This window comes from Prionailurus viverrinus, chromosome B4 (assembly GCF_022837055.1).
Source record: "Prionailurus viverrinus isolate Anna chromosome B4, UM_Priviv_1.0, whole genome shotgun sequence".
NCBI classification, from domain to species: domain Eukaryota; kingdom Metazoa; phylum Chordata; class Mammalia; order Carnivora; family Felidae; genus Prionailurus; species Prionailurus viverrinus.
The window spans coordinates 57,036,112-57,054,105 of NC_062567.1; the positions used below are offsets into that span (position 1 = coordinate 57,036,112).

The following is a 17,994-nucleotide window of genomic DNA, read 5'->3' on the forward strand; positions in this document are numbered from 1 at the left end:
CAGTGACCATACATCCCCACCCAAGACGACTCTGGTTTATGCCTGTTGCCTGAGCCTAATTATTAATTGTGTGCCCTTGCACTCTCAAAGTGTCCGGATAGCTTAGTGCCTGGTAGCAAAGTGTCTCAAAGCTTACATGACAAAGTATATGATCAATCCAAATACAGCAAATGAACACGGTGATGTAGCGGCTGAAAGCTGATGCAGCCATTTTAAGCTGACTTACAGACGAATGGGATCGCAACCAGAAGAAGTAGGAACGTTGTTGGGCGCAATTGTACTCAGACAGAATATTAGGCTGAATTATAGATGCCACTTAAAATGTGTAACAAATTACCTGTGTCCAAAGTTAGGCAAATGGGAAGGCAAGCAAGATACAGAAGTCATGTCCTCTGAGGACAATGGTAGGAACTAGGAAATGTTGTCTAAGAGAGAAAACAAAGAGTAGGCATAATCTCACTTTTACAGCTGATGGTCTACATGTAAAAGAAGGAAGATTTTTTGCTCCATATTGATCCAGAACCAAAGAAAAATTTCTAAATGTGTAAGTATATTTATAAGTGTAGGGAGGCATGCCTGGGTGGCTAAGTTGGTTAAGCCTCCAGCTCCTGATTCTGTCTCAGGTCATGATTTCATGGTTCGTGAAATCGAGCTCCACATGGGGCTCTGTGCTGACAGCAGAGTCTGCTTAGGATTCTCTGTCTCCCTCTCTCTCTAACTCTATCCTGCTCTTGCTCTCTCTAGCTCTCTCTCAAAATAAATAAATAAACATTTTTTTTAAAAAAGTAAATGTAAGGAAAACATTGCTAGCAATCAGAAAAGTCTAAAAAACACAAATTAATCATAGGCACATAAACGTTTATAATAACGTCCAGGCAGAGGCAGATGAGAAATGCTACAGGAGGGATCTTGCATCAGGAAGGATCCCCTTCCAAATACTACCTTCTGTTTAATATGATGGCAATTGTGGCAGGGGTGACTGGCATGAAAGGGTAGGGTTCATGTCCAGTATTTATGGATAAAAATCTCGGACTCGGACCTCTCACTTTGCTCAGCTATGTTTATCACACCATGGTTTTGTTGGGCTTCTCCCTATTACAGAGACCAGGAAATTCTGGCCCTGGATCCTGTAAGTCATGTACTAAATATCTGTCAGTACTAGGGTAAAATGCTCCAAGTTAAAGCACTATATAAATATCCATTATTATTATTTCCAACTTTACATTCCAGATGTGTAAACACAGTTGTGTTTATATCTTGGAGTTCCAGAAGCATGATGTTTGTTGTGATAGTCTGTCACTTAAATATTTTAATTTGGTGGAGCACCTGGGTGGCTCAGTTGGTTAAGCAGCCGACTTCAGCTCAGGTCACGATCTCGCGGTCCGTGAGTTCGAGCCCCGCGTCGGGCTCTGGGCTGATGGCTCGGAGCCTGGAGCCTGCTTCCCATTCTGTGTCTCCCTCTCTCTCTGCCCCTCCCCCGTTCATGCTCTGTCTCTCTCTGTCTCAAAAATAAATAAAAACGTTAAAAAAAATTTTTTTTTAATATTTTAATTTGGTAAGGTACTCCCCGATTAAAAGAAGATGAACAAAGAACCAAAGGTAGAAGGAATGATGACCAAGAAACACCTCCTCTCCCAACACACACATGTGCACGTGCACACACACACACACACACACACACAGACACACACTCACATGCACCACTAGCAGTTAACATTCAATAACCGAGCACCATGGTAAGAGCTTCCCATGGATTCTTTCATCTTCATAGAAAAACTGGAGACAGGTGGTGCTACCATGCCCACTCTACAGTGGAGCATGAAGTTAGGTGCTGCCCAGGATCACAGAGTTAGCAAATGGCAGAGCTACGATTCAAAGCCAAACACCTAACTTCAGAGTCTGTGTGTGCTTTTATACTCTGGAGATGGAAGGGACACACACAACCCAGCTATTTTGCTTGTCTGGAAGCTGGAATAGCAAAATATTGAAGAATTGGGAGGTGTGAGGAAAAGTGAGACTTCCAGAAAACAGGCTGAACATGAGAAGTCGGAAGCAAGAGATGAGCTATCACATTAGCTGATGCAGGAGGCAAGACAAGGGAACTAGAAGAAACACTTGTGGCGTTTCCTTCTCCCTGCATTTTTTTGTCTTCTCCTTTCATATCTATTTCTCCTTTTTCCTCCATAACTTCAAGTGTGTGTGTTGTTCTCTTCCTCCATGTCTTAGGATCTCTCTCATTCCATCTTTTTTGTTTGTCTGTTTTATCAAGTTCTTCCCTTTTCCTAATCATTTTCTTCCTTTTTACTCTCTTATTTCACTCTTTCTCCAATATTTCCTTTATTTCTTCTCTGAACTTTCTCATTACTCCTCTTTTCTTCCTTTCTCCCTTGCATGATTATAAAATTGTGCTTAAAATGTACTAGATTTTGTTCAGATAAGATTATATCTTTTGAATTTCAAATAAAAATGTAGATGAATTGAACATTTCTTATCAAAATTGAATTTAAGGGGCACCTGGGTGGCTCAGTCAGTTAAGTGTCCAACTCTGGGCCAGGTCATGATCTCACAGTTTGTGAGTTCAAGCCCCCCATCAGGCTCTGCACTGACAGCTCTGAGCCTGGATCCTGCTTCAGATTCTGTGTCTCCCTCACTCTCTGCTTCTCCCCTGCTTATTCTGTCTCTCTCTCTCTTTCTCTCTCCCTCTCTCAAAAATAAATAAAATTTTTAAAAATTTGAACTTAAAACTAAGTTGCAAAAGCATAACATACATCTACCAGAGGACTTGGATTCAGAATATAGAAAGTACTCTTACAACTCAATAAAGAATACATACAACCCAATAAAACATGAATAGACACCACAAAGGAAAGACATATGGAAGGCCAACAAGCACATAAAAAGATGCTCAACATCTCTGGTCATTAGGAAAATGCAAATTAACACCTCAGTTACAGGGGTGCCTGGGTGGCTCAGTCAGTTAAGTGTCCCACTCTTGGTTTTGGCTAAGGTCATGATCTCGAGTTTCATGAGATCAAGCCCCACATTGGGACTGCATGGAGCCTGCTTAGGATTCTCTCTCTCTCCCTCTCTCTCTGCCCCTCCCCCACTCGTGCACTTTCCTGTGCTCTTTCAAAATAAATAAATAAACTTAAAAAAAAATAAACAAAACCCCAATGCATATTACTACATGCCTGCTCAGAAGGCTACAATTAAAAAGAACAACACCACCACATGTGGGGGAGGATGTGGGGCAGCTGGACCCCCGATATCTGATGCACATATACATTCTTACCTTCATTTGTGGGATGAATGTAAAATAGTTCAAATACTTTGAAAAACATACTGGTAATTTCTTGAAAAGTTAAACATATACTTAAAATACCCTATTCCCAGGTATCTACTCAAGGGAATTAAAACATATGTCCACACAAAGCCTTGTATGCAATGCTCATCTCAGCATCATTCATAACAGCCCAAAAAGTGGGGGGCAGAGGGGACAACCCAACTGTAAATGTAAATGTGATGATATAACTCAACAATGGAATACTACTCAGCAAAAAACAAAAAACAACAAAAAACAAAAAAACAAAAAACTTCTGATACATGCAACAGCACAGAGATGTCTCAAAAGCATCCTACTAAGTGAAAGAAGGTAGACACAAATTTCCATTTATCAGAAATTCTAGAAAAGGCAAAACTATAGCATCCAAAAGATCAGGGGTCGCCTGCAAATGGGGTGGGGACAAAGAATGACTACAAAGAGAGGACACTTTTTGTGGTAATGGAAGACTGATTGTAGTGTTGGATGCATGACTGTAGGCATGTACCAAAACTCACTGAACTGAGCACTTAAAATGGGTGGATTTTATTGTATGTAAATTATTGTACAATAAAACTAAAAAAAAAGTAAATAAATTACTGTATTTGTATATGGCTTTCAATCGCATACCTTTCCATGGATCGGTGGTTTCCCAAAAATATTCTTAAGATAAATGTTAAAGCAGGGGCGCCTGGGTGGCTCAGTTGGTTAAGTGTCCGACTTCAGCTCAGGTCATGATCTCACGGTCCCTGGGTTCAAGCCCCATGTCGGGCTCTGTGCTGACAGCTCAGAGCCTGGAGCCTGCTTCAGATTCTGTGTCTCCCTCTCTTTCTGCCCCTCCCCTGCTCATACTCTGTCTCTCTCTGTCTCAAAAATAAATAAAAACATTTAAAAAAATTTAAGATAAATGTTAAAGGAATAGTAGGAACTCCTTTTTGTTGTTTGCATTCTGGTTTGCTGGGTACGGCAGCAAGAAGACGAGGGTGACTTGTTTGCTACCATAACAGGATTTAGCTGGCTTCCCCGCACATGGCCGCTCTCAAAAATATTTGATGATTGACTGATAAGGCACACCCAGTCTTGCAGCAGATAGATCTGGTTAAGCCTAGTGAGACAAATTTTCCTAAACAAAGCACAAAGTAAAATTGAGCCTTGTTTCCAAAATTTAACTTTAACCTGGGGAAACGAATAGGCTAGAATACCTTCTCATATGTGAAAGTGAGGAATTCAGCTCAGACCACTGAGTCACGTCAAAAAAGACTTGGGAAGGCTGACACCGAACAAAGATGAGACTATCGAAGCATCCAGACTAAAGACTGAATTGAACTAAAGCACATCAAATATGTTAAAATCCAAGAGTTCACAGGTATAAAAAAGTACTGTGTGGTCAACTTTGAATGCTAGGGTACCAGCTTGTTACTTTAAAAACAAGGAAAAGAAAACCAGCGCACTAGGAAAGGAAGACAAAGTAAGAGGAAGTTGACCCAGCACCAACACAGCCCATGCACAAAAGCATGCCTGTGCTACCCTACAAGGTGGAAGACAGAAGCCGCACAGCACGGTGTAATGTGATCCCAGTCCAGCAAAAACAAACAGATCCACAACGTGCTTTTCCATGCTTGATAAAAACCCTGGGAAGGTAAATGGGTAACAGTGGCTCTCCTTGCAAAACGTCAATGGGCATTGCAGAAGGGAAATGATCTTCACCTTGTACTTTCCTGTCACTTTTGTAAAACATCTCAAACCAGTAAGTTTTTAAAGAAAAAAATGTTCATTTTTCCAAGAAAAGGATCAAATTTATCATGGACTATTTAATTGTGTGTTTCATTTAGTGCACACATGTTCTCTTCCATTCTTTTCCACGAACTCTGATGCAGTAGCACCCAACCACTCACCCACTAAGAAAATACGAGACAGGAAACGCACCCAGGCTGAGGAGGGGCAGGTTCCTGGTGAGGGAGGGAACAGGAGGCGTGCACGTCCCAACCGCATGCCAGCTGTCCCTGAGGCCAAGGCAAGGCCCTCTCAGCCTGGGAGGGTCCAGCTGAACTGCATTTTATTTCTTTGAATCTCTAGTCACGCAGTTTAACAAGAGTGGTGAAGGACACAGTTAGGAAACTTCTCAAATGGTCACAGAACTGAAAAGAATGAGGACTCCACAATCATTACAACGACTTTTCTAACTGCTAATAATTCTTATGTCTTTTGCCAGATAGGTTAGACTCTCTGTATTAATCAGTTTTATATCTATGCATATATGGTCATTTGTATGTCTACTTCTTTTGACAGGGACAGCTCAGAGCAGAAGATCTTAAAGAGTCAGGGTAAACGGAAGTACTGACACATCTTTAAGGCATTACAAAACAGAGAAGAGTCTTAATCTATGCACCATGGACCCACAGTTTCCTGGAGGACCACAAATCCCCCAAAAGTGTAAGAAAAAATATAAAGAAAAAGTGTGTGTGTTCACAGGGGCATTTTCTATCAGAGGGCCTATAGCTTTTATCACATTGTGAGAGGGGGAGATGTAGACCCCTCAAAAGCCTGTAGCAACCACTACAGTAAGGAAATGTACCAATGTAAATCATGTTAAGCTCCCCTGCTGGTAACTGTATAAACATAGTGAGTTGTAGGCAGGCACGAGCTAAACTCTGCCTTGTTAATCAACAGAAGAAAGAGAAGATTGTTACAAGATGCTGGAGAGGGAACAGAAAAAGGGAGTCAGTCCCAAGTGTGTGCTCAGGTAGAGAAGAATTCCTAGAGCAGGTCCGCAAGAAGCCACAGGAGCTCCCAGCACCAATGTAAGCAAGCGTGCCAGAATGATGTGGAAAGACAGAAAGAACAAAACCACAACTCCACTTCTACCCAAGGGATATAACTGCTTTTGCCCACCAAAAGACACCTAAAGGATGTTCACAGCAGTATTATTCACCATAGCCCCCAAACTGGAAACTACTCAAATGATCATCAATTAGAGAATGGATAAATTGTGATACGTTCATACAACGGAATCTTAAAACAGTAATGAAAAAGAACAAACTGCTCCTCATGCAACAACATAAATCACACGGGCAGAGTGCTGAACAGGCGCCTTGATTGCAAACTCGAGAGCCAGCCTTGTATGCATCCCCTCTCTTGTACCTCAAGTTCCACATAATAAAATCCCTGTAAGGCCTACCTTTAAAATATATCTAGAATCTGATTTCTCACCGACTCCTCAGCCTAACTCAGACTGCCATAATTTCTCCCCTGGCTATGGCGAAATCCTCCTACCCCGTCTCCGTGTTTCCATGCCTGCCCCTCTGCCTGTTAACTAACTCTCCACACAGCAGCGGGAGTGAGTCTATTAAAACACAAGTCAGGTCCGGTCCGTTTCTGCTCAAACCCAGACACAGGCCCCTGGCCTCTGCCACCCCTGACAACCTTCCTGACTTCATTTGCTACCCTCGGGGCCACTCACTAGCTCACCCCAGCCCCCCCACCTGAGTGCTATTACGGACACTTACGCAGGACCTCTGACCTGGATGCTCCCTCTGCCTCTGCCTTTTCCCCATGATGTCTGCAGAGTTGACTCTCTCTCCTACTCAGGCCTCCGCTGGAACATCAGCAAGGCCCCCCCTGCCACTGCGAAAACAGCAACCCCTTCCAGCCACACTCTGTTATGTTGCTTTACTTTCCTACATTGCACAGCACCATGCGATGGGTGCCTGGCACTTAGCACTCAAAGGATGTTTCCTACATGAGTGAACACACACATGAATAACTGAGTAAAAGAAATGCATGATGTTAGTTACATTCATTCCTGGATGTTGAATAAAATCCCACAAACTTTGGTACAATCTGCATTTTTTTGTCCTAAATATGAATTATTTTGACCGAATAGGAGGTATAGGACACAGTCACAGGAGCCCGCAGTTTACTGGGTCCTATTCATGAGATGCCTAAAAAGTATGAGAAAAGCAATAAAGCAAAAGGAAATATGTTCTTTCTTGAGTATCTTACCATCTCCTTGGCTTTATTAAGAAAGTGGTTACTACGATCTTTCAAAAGGAAAATGTGAGTATGGAGAAAAATCATTTTCAGGCAAAATGTTATTCACTTATAAATTATCAGAATAAGTTGTCTGTGAAAATCAGGCAAACGATGGTAGGTGCAACTTTTTTCAGCTAGACTGTTTCGCAAGCAGGGAGAGATGTTTCCCAGGTAGCAGCATTATAAACGTTCTCAAGGGTCATAGAGGCCTATCCTGCCTGCAGATTAGCAACGGCTTTGCCAGAACAGGCGGGCTTTGATCTTATCCAGGAATGACGAACAACAGACCTCCCGCGCTCCCTGCCTGCTAGATGAAAACATGAGAGCATAAAGGAGCCTTGGTGCTTCTTTCCTTTTATCCCTGAACAAACACAGACACAAAGCAGATGTGACTTCACTAAATATGAGCTGGTTCCACTGATGCACAGTTTTGATTGCACTTCTAAGGATCACACATCGTGATGTTCCCACTCTGTGTGACTGAATCCAGGCAGAAGGTGAAAGCAATCCTCGGCACCACAGACATAAAAGTGTATTTGAGGCAGAAATTCTGGATAGGCTAATGATCCGGAAAATGGTACAGGATTATTTTTCGAGAGCCCAAAACTGCAAAGTTGAACTATCGGCTCGTTAGAACAATTGCTACCAAGACAGCTGACTCACACTGCTTGAAGAATCACCCGTGAGGGACTTGCCAGGGCTCGAGAAAGAAGAAATGCAGTCACAAAATCTTCACTTAGAGAAGGTGGAGAAGTCTACAGGAAAAACACAAGTGAACCAAGCAAAAATTAAGAAATATTTGCTTTAAGAAGGGGGGAAATAACAATAATATGGCCATCATAATGTTGTTTTGTGGAACACAATTAGAAAAAAGCATTTAGATGCTTCTACCTGAACTATACAAAAACAATCACACTCGACTGTTTTTTTCACTCATAATTCACAATTTAGTTCCATTACTGAGACTGCCACAGTAGATATTCAATAAATGCTAACTTAATTGAAATTTAATTCTAAAACATAAACCTCATTCTTCCAAGAAGGCTTCATGACTAAATCACATCACACACACAAAAAAAATTCCTCCTCAGACCCCTAGAATACTTACTACCCAATAATGATTACAGCTGGTTTTTGCTGTTCTTTATTTTGTACATAGATGCTTATCTCCCCAACTTATTTCCCAACTCCCTCAAAATCAGAGACTGGGCATTACATTTCTTCTGAAAAAACTAATAATACCTAACCATGGGGAAACACAGAGTGGGATTAAATATGAAACATCACACCCCATTCACCCTAAGTGAGCACAAACCGCTCAAAATAGAATCTATCTCTCTCTCTCTCTCTCTCTCTCCCTCTCCCCTCTCTCCTCTCTGTCACACACACACACACACACACACACACACACACACACACACACACTTGCATGGCTTTTCATGAGCTGCTTCTTTGAAGACCCAATAAAATATGCATGCAAATGGAGGGAACCTGGAGAATGAGCTCATTCTACTTAGCCCCATACCCCACATTGGCTGAGCTTAGAGAAGACAGGGCTAGTGTTTCTGTGCTATTTAGGAAGCACTGGACGTGAGTTTGAATAGGAAATGGGAAGAAATAACCTGACAATTTGCCACTCAAAAACATGTAACCTTTCCTTCACTGCTATTTGGTCCTATTTAGCGTGGCATGCCTCCTTGGAGAGCTGGCTGGGCTAGTGACACATCCTTTTCAAAGCAGTCTATAGGAGATTTCCTCCAGACTCACACTACCTTGGTTTGCTGAGAACGTCACAAACTTAATCTGGCAATGCTGTTACATTCTTTATTACTGGAGTAAACATGGGCCATTTATGAATTTACACTCACCAATAAGATCTACATGGAGAAAAGAAGAGGACTGTCAAGGCAATTCAGCCAAGTTGAGTATTTCAAAACAGTGCATTGTTCACCGAGATATCACCTCACACCTGTTAGAATGGCTACTTCAAAAAGACAAGAAATAAGAGTTGGCGAGGACATGGAGTAAAGGGCACCCTTGTGCACTGCTGGTAGGAATGTATATTGGTGCAGCCACTATGTAAAACAGCATGGAGTTTCCACAAAAAAGTAAAGATAGAGCTATTGTATAATCCAGCATTTCCACTTCTGAGTATTTATCCAAAGAACCAAAAACACTAACTCAAAAAGATACACGTACCCCCATGTTCATTGCAACATTATTTACAAGAGCCAAAGTATGGAAACAACTTAAGTGTCCATCAACAGATGAATGGATAAATAAAATGTGGTACACACACACACACACACACACATACACACACACACAGTGGAATATTAGTTAGCCACAAAAAAGAATGAAATCTTGCCTTTTGTAACAACATGGATGGATTTTGAGGGCATTATGAGAAGGGAACTAAATCAGACAGAAAAAAGACAAATACCATATTATCTCTTATATATGTGGAATCTAAAACAAAATAAAAAAAAAACAGGCTCATAGATACAAAGAACAGATTGGTAGTTGTCAGAGGCAGGGGGCTGGGGCTGGGCAAAACAAGTGAAGGAGTCAAAAGGTACCAACTTCCAATTTAAAATAAATAAGTCATTGGGATATAATCTACAGCATGGTGACACAATACTGTATTGTATACTTGCGGGTTGCGAAGAGAGTAGACCTTAAAAGCTCTCATCACAACAAAAAAATATGGTGACTTATGTTAACTAGACTTATTGGGGTGATCATTTCACAATATATACAAATTCCAAATCATTACGTTGCACATCTTAAACCAATATAATGTTGTATGCCAATTATATCTCAATAAACAAACAGTGCATTGTTGTATGTACCTGCCTTTTTCTTCAAAGATTTCAAGTGTTTTCTTCTCAGAGTGTGTGTGTGTGTGTGTGTGTGTGTGTGTGTGTGTGAGTGTGTGTGTGTGTGTGTGTGTGTGTGTGAGACCAACTGACAGACAGACAGAGACAGAGACAGAATTACTTTTAGTTTCTTAGTTAACTTATGTCTAATTATCTTTGTGGCTACATTGGAAAATTATAAAAGTGAGAAAAACATGTTTCCAGGCTCCCTTTCAAATTCACAAAATTACTTTTTCTTGCTAAATAGCCAAATAATTCAAAACTGAGCAGTTGCCCAGGTCAGGACCAAACTGTCCAAAGAGGTAACCAATCTTCCAAAGTTTCTCTACTAAATTTTCAGTTAGTAAATTTCAGTTAGTAAATTTAAAATTCCAAAGAAAAATTATTCATGAAATTTGCATTTAGTTAGTTCTTGATTCTACAATTTACCCCACTCCCAGCTCAGAGCTCTAAAAACACCTACAATCACTTGAAATCTTTGTCTTCACATAATTGGTAATATTGCTACCCTTCCAATTCTTGGTTCCTTACTGATGCCATTACCCATTTTTAGAGTAGTCACCTCCAACTAGTTGTGTATACAAGAAACCATATAAAACTACCACTTTGGTAGATTTAAGAAGTTCAAATTTGGTAAATCCTTACTTGAAATGTCTAGTCTTCTAGATGTTTGAAAGTGAAGAACGTGTTAGAAGTAGAGAATTAAAATAACAACCCCCTTAACTATTCTGTTAACTTACAGGAATGGTTGTATTTGGGGAATGGATGTGTAGAACCTGATGTGCTAAAGAGTGTGGTGACTGTTCACTTGGGGCGGGGGAAGTGAGGAGAGAAGGGTTCTGTGCCCATGAGTCTTTAGACAAATTTAGATTGTCTAATCATTGTTCTGTAGGTGCATTTTAGTTAATAATACTGTGTGTTAAAGGAGAAACAAGTCCTAATGCCCAAAGTATATTAAAAGTAGAGGTAGTAAAATAATCCCTTTATAAAAGCCCTTTTGTTAGTTTCTAGGAAGGGCTGTACTGGGAGTGTCTGTTAAACCACTTCTTGGAGCTGGATGTAGTCCTGTACTTACTTAGTCACTGAAATGGTGGAGGGAGCAGAGGAGGGGTGAGGGAAGGGCTTTCTTTCTGTTAGTATCTCCACATCTAGAAGACAGTTTTATGTAATAACTAGAGGTCTGTATGTGCACTTTTATGAAGTACCTGCGTTTGCTGTGGACAAGGTTCATTATTTTGTAAATTTTTTTAATGTTTATTTATTTTTGAGAGAGACAGACAGAACTTGAGCAGGGGAGGGGCAGAGAATCCAAAGCAGGCTCCAGGCTCTGAGCTGTCAGCACAGAGCCCGATGTGGGGCTCAAACTCACAAGCCAGGAGACTCAAACCCACATACGGCGAGATCTTGACCTGAGCCAAAGTCAGACGCTCAACAGATGAGCCACCCAGGCGCCCAAAGGTCCATTATTTTGTAACACCTAAGCTTTCTGGATGTCCTAAAGTGACAATGTATCATACAATGCATAGCTAGTGAATTAACCAATTTATAAGTTTCTTTTTGTTTTAATTGATAGGAAGGAAGCATCTTGGGCATGGAAGTGTTAAGCTGTCTCTGAGAAACATACGTCAGGACTTTCGCATTAGCCTGCTAGCAGAGGGGCAGGAGGAAGTACGATGGGAGAGATGCATGCAGGTGTGTTCATGTCTACATTCCAATAATAATAACCGCTAATGTATGTATGTGCATCTCTTTGTCAGTGCCATAGGAATACATGAAGTGATTCAGTGGAAACATACCTCCTTGCTTATATTTTATAGTTTGGATAATGAATTCTATTAGAAGCATTGTACTTTGTGTACTCAGTTACTTTATGTCTCATTTTTAGTTGAACAGTAGGGAATGCAGTATCATTTTAAAATATTTATTTATTCTGGGGAGACAGAGTGGAAGCAGGGGAGGGGCAGACACAGAATCCGAAGCAGGCTCCAGGCTCTGAGCTGTCAGCACAGAGCCCTGCGCAGGGCTCGAGCTCATGAACTGTGAGATCATGACCTGAGCTGAACTCAGACACTCAAATGACTGAGCCACCCAGGTGCCCCAACTTCTGCTACTGCTTTAATGCCTTGAAAGCTTAGTCAACTTTTCAAATATCTCCTCAAATACGTGTTTAGCTGAACTCAATAGCATTGTTATAATGAATAAAAATCCATGTGATTTAGACTCACATCCTCTACCATAAATCCATATGCATTTCCTGCAAGAGAATTTAAATGCTAAACTGCCTTTATTATTGTGATATTGATGATTGATCATTTTACATATTAACTAAATGCCCACTACACGAAAGCCTGGTGCTGACAGCTCAGAGCCCAATGTGGGGCTTGAGCTCATGAACTGCGAGATCATGACCTGGGCCAAAGTAGGACACCTCACCAACTGAGCCACCCAGGCACCCCGGGAATGCAGTATTTTAACTGTAACTCTGCCAAAATCTTTATCTAGAGGCCTGTTGTCTTCTATGAAATTTTTGTCACCAAGAAAGGCAGGATTACATTTTTTTTCTTTCAGATGGAGTTGGCGTAGTGTATTCTTGGTTATCAAAATACTCATAGTTTTGGGACTTTGAAATGGTAAATATTCATGGTGTGTAAAAAAGCATGATACATAAACATATGAGCTTAATTACATTAAAATGCTTAGTTGTGTAGATACACACATGGGACCTAGAAATCAAACTGTAAACTGCTTGTGATTATGGATGACTTTGTTCTTTACTTCTTGTGTTTTTCAGTTTCCTTTTGTGCACATGTTAACTTTTTTAAAACTAAAAATTTTTAAGTCTAAAAAAAAGAAGTTCAAATTTGGTAATTTAATACATCTCAAACCTAATATATGCTTTAAAACATCTTCAACTCCTCTGTTTGAATGAATGCTATTCATTCAAATAGTATGCAGTTTTGACTAATCAAATTCCATAAGGTTTTTTGGATATGTCTCTTGTTTCACTTTCATAGCGACCATTGTCCATTTTCTAAATTGCGCTGAAATGCACAGCTCACCACCTCTCGGGAGGACAACCTACCAACCATGTTTGTGCCGGACTCTCCATCATTCACATCTCCTCTTCCAGTTCAGTCTCAAGACCACTGGGTGAATTTCTTCCAACGCTGCTTTTAACATACTCTCCTGTTCAAGAACTCTGCATCAAATGGAAATGTATTTACCTCTGCTTGAGTGTCTTCCATCAAGTCGCCTGTCTCGTGTCATTACTTCACCAACCTTCCTTATTATCCTCCAGAAGATTGCCTATTCCAGGCCAGAAAACACCTGCCACAAACCCATAGCTTCTTTTGCCTTCATAAGAGACTTATGTGTGTTAGTCTATCATCTGAATAATTCAGCATATCAGCTTTCCACCAGTTCGAGTCGCTGAAGAAAATACCTTCTCTGGGAAGCCTTCCCTAATTAAAACACTCAATTAATGCTATAATATTACAAAGAGATCATCATTTCTCATTGTTTTCACATTTGTTCCGACCTGAATTTTAGATGTATTATCTCCAAACCATCTTCTCACTAAAACTTCAGTAGCATGACTTCCAAACTGCCTGCAGAACATATCCACTGGGGTATCCCATTTTCCACAGGAGAGAAGACCTTCCTTTTAATTTTAGTGGTAATAATGATGGCCATTCCTTGATATTTAGGTAAGTTATTTTTTAAATTGCAAAAGAATGCTTGGGATTCTGAAATATCATTTTCCTCGGGAAATCCATGTGTGTGATGAGTCACTGCATAGGCCGGGAAAATCGTAAGTAGCTCAAAATACAAATTTTAGACACTATTAGCACAAAGATAATTATTTAAACCACAGGAACAGATGAAATTCAAAAAATTGAAGTAAAGGAATGTGAAGGGAAGGGGCAAAACCTGGGGAAATTCATTCTTTTAAGTACATGTTGAGGTACAAAAAGAAGTGAAATTCATTGCTGGGATCTGACTGTAGGGTATAACACAGCACTCACATAAACCCAGCCCTTCTCCAACAGTATTAGCTTGATTCCCTATAAGGTTTTTATGGGTAATTATGTCTACTCCTCAGTTTAAAGATAGGAAACTTGAGGAAGAAACTGAACTCATGACTAGCTGGCATTGACTTATAAATGTCCTGGTCAGGAAATTAAAAATGGACTGTGATCCAAAGCAGCGATCATTCAGGCATAGTATGCATAAAGATTTCTGAAGGAAAAGTTACGGTTTATTTCATTATTTAAGATGTCAAGCATTGGTGGAAAAATCTGAATTAGAGCCATATTTTAGTCATAACAGATTTTCTAAGTGTAGTAATCACACAGTTACAATCCCTGTTTTTTTTCCTCCTCAAGAAACAATGAGATACTGATTACATCCCACTACATTCACGGCCTGCTCTTGATTCTATGAGAGAAAATAAAGGCCCTTGCTTTTAAATATTGTACCAGGATTTTAAGGATTCTAAGAATCACAACCAAGTATTATGTTCATTTTTGGAAACCAAGCCTACAGATCTCAGGGAATGCCAAAGTTAATTTGTCCATCAGCTTCATATGTTATCAATTCCCATATATGTCATCAAAGAAGGAATAAACACCAAAAATCTCATTTTCTTTATTATGACATCTGTCCTCTATGACTCCCTAAATCACTAATCATTTTAAGTACTATGACTCAGAAACACAGTTATAGGAATCACTTGAAGATGAAGATGTACATAATTTATTTTTTTAATGTTTATTTTAGAGAGAGAGAGAAAGAGAGACAGAGTGTGAGCCAAGAAGGAGCACAGAGAGAGGGAGACACAGTATCTGAAGCAGGCTCCAGACTCTGTGCTGTCAGCACAGAGCCCGATGCAGGGCTCAAACTCACCAGCCACGAGATCATGACCTGAGCTAAAGTCAGATGCTCAACCAACTGAGCCACCCAAGCACCCCAAGATGTACATAATTTATTAATCATGTATCTTCTCCCCCACCCTGCACTGCTAGAATAACCTTCACAATTGCTAATTAATACCTGCTGGATGTCCAACAGGGGTAAAATATGGAGCGAGACAACATGAACCATTAGAAAACAAGAAACGATCCTGCTCCTCCTAGAGAGCCTGGTGAAGAATAAGATAACCTATTTCTAACTCCTATTATGAACTTGAGAGTGACCTTACATAATAGCACGTTTCATTCCAAATCAAAAGAACTTAATCTCAGTTTGGAAAATATTTACCATAATGTTGAGCTTTAGGTTGCACAGTTAGATTTCCAAGCTCAATACCCAATAAATGCTTGATTTTCATTTTGCAATCTGGGTAGACAGTCATCATGGCTATAGACTCCAACATCCCTGCCCTTCCATAAAGTAATATATCTTTAAATATATTTATAGTTAGCTCTGACACTAGACATCTCTCTAAGGGTATGTCACATTCACCACTCCCCTTGTCATCTCCTCATAGACAGTAAATTATGGAACCCTTCTCTTTGGGTAACATCTAGAGTAAACTAGAGATTTACACCTCATCTGAAGAGAACCATCTCTAGGCTGTACAGTGCCAACTAGGTGGCCTTCATTTAAGAGATCTGCCTCACAGAGGTCCACTATACTTGATGGTGACTGATTAATAAATAGGGTGACCATGTGTTTTATTTTATTTCCAAACCAGGACACCTTTAAAGTTAAAAGAACCCCTGTAATTACACTGGGACAATAGGTGAAAACCAGGATTGCCTCTGAAAAAAATGGGACATGTGGTTATAAACAATGAGCCCAAACAGATCCTGTCTCTGCACATGAGAGAAGAAAGCCAGCAGAAACACATAGAGTGAATGCAGTAAGCAAAAATCCTGAGGCAAAAGGAAAGTTGGTAGGTAATCATGAATGAACAGAAGAGGTAAGACAGAATTGGAAAAACAACTTGTCAATGACATCAGGAAAAGTAGTTAATATTTCAGACACTGCGCCAACAACTTTAGATACCTTGTTGCCTTTAATCTCCAAAGCAATTCTATGAGACGGCTATAATCGCTTCCCACTTTACAAATAAGTTAAGTTTGGATATCTGCTCAAGATCATGCAGCTAGTTAATATCTTCCAGGCAACGAAAATAGCTGAGTCATCTTAATGGCTAAACACCAGAGCAGAAGGTTCCAGAAATGGTATGCACATTCCAGAAGATCACCCAAAGAGAGTAGTAGAGTGTGGAAGAAAATGCTAGAAATAAAATTTACATTTTTTTATCTTCTATTTTAAATTTTATTTTTGTGTAGGTTCAATAGTATATACAAATCTGTATTAGAGTAATAAACACATAATCTGTAAGTCAACACAGATCCATTTCACTCACTTTTTTCTGATGCGACATACGATCAAACTGTTGAGAGACCACTGCCCTAGAATTCAGAGCAACAGACACCCACTTCTGAGGGGACATTTCCCACAGTCACTGGCATCATGAGGACTAATTTCAAGCTACTATAGCCAAGGTTGCAGCCATGAGGCACAGGTGGTGGTGACCCAGACTGATTCACGTTGTCCCTCACTCCTCTATTACACGCTCTAACAACAAACTCCCATCAGCTCAAATAAGCTGAGTGTGAAATATCAAAAGCATCATCTTATACTAGAAGCTCTAAAGGTCCTCAACCAACACTACAAAATAACATGATTTTAAAGCCAGACATGAAATTATTTTTACCACATGCATAATCCCACTGAATTACAGAGTTATGTGTCTATAGTCTTGACACAGACAGGGAGGCCATGAGACTGAGTGGGCTCCAGTGTCTTGGTAGCCTACAGAAGCAAACCAATACCCAAGTCAGAGTCAATGCCTGGGAATCCAAGAAAGTGAAACCAATCACAAACAGCCAACCAGGCTTTCCCAAATTGCACAACACTGTAAAATATTAAACAATCAAATCATTGCTTTGCTTCTGCACCTTCTCTATAAAAACCTCACCCCTAGCTTCTGTCGTTGGAACACTCCTGGTTTACTACTGCCCAATTCCAATTGATATTTGCCCATATAAACTTCAAATTTTTAATGTGCCTCAGTTTACCTTCTAACAGTCTGGAGGCATAAGCAGGATTAATAATTAACTACGATGGGTGAATAGTCTCCTTTTTAAAAATAGTTTAAAAGATTTCAATTTAGACATCTAAAAACTCATTTTAATTTCAACAGCACTCTTTTTTTAGTAATAAAGTGCTTTTTGCCTACAATGGCTAAGCTACTTTCTCCTATTACAGCCTCATTTGAGATAGTGACTAGTTATTATATGCATAATAACTTTCCAAATACATGAAAATATTTCTTTAATTCAACTGTTCTTCTTTCTCTATCTGATCCAAATTCATCTCTGATTTTATGAGACCCTCAGGAAGTACACTATGTTGTGATAATGCTTTAGGCAGAGTCCTTAAAAAAAATACTTCTTTGAGGGGCGCCTGGGTGGCTCAGTTGGTTAAGCATCCGACTTCAGCTCGGGTTATGATCTCATAGTTCATGGGTTTCAGCCCCATGTTGGGCTCTGTGCTGACAGCTCGGAGCCTGGAGCCTGCTTCAGATTCTGTGTCTCCGTCTCTCTGAACCTTCCCTACTTGCGCTCTCCCTCTCTCTCTCTCAAAAATAATAAATAAACGTTAAAAAAAAATTTTAAATACTTCTTTAGAATGTGGAAGATGGGAAAGTGAGGGTAGGAGCCGGCTGCTTAGACTCTCCTACTTGAGAAT

General features: G+C 40.1%; 1 protein-coding gene across 4 annotated transcripts in view; it reads right to left on the minus strand.

The window, feature by feature from the left end:
* Positions 1 to 17,994, minus strand: part of ITPR2 (inositol 1,4,5-trisphosphate receptor type 2) — a 515,671-nt gene that overhangs the window by 411,202 nt on the left and 86,475 nt on the right. Inside the window, exon 1 of one of the 4 annotated variants that reach the window (XM_047864959.1) lies at positions 8,015 to 8,037. The exons of the other annotated variants lie outside the window; for them this stretch is intronic. The gene's annotated coding sequence lies outside the window, so the exon portion shown is untranslated. Of the gene's footprint in view, positions 1 to 8,014; positions 8,038 to 17,994 lie in introns of those variants that run through there. 4 annotated transcript variants of the gene reach the window in all.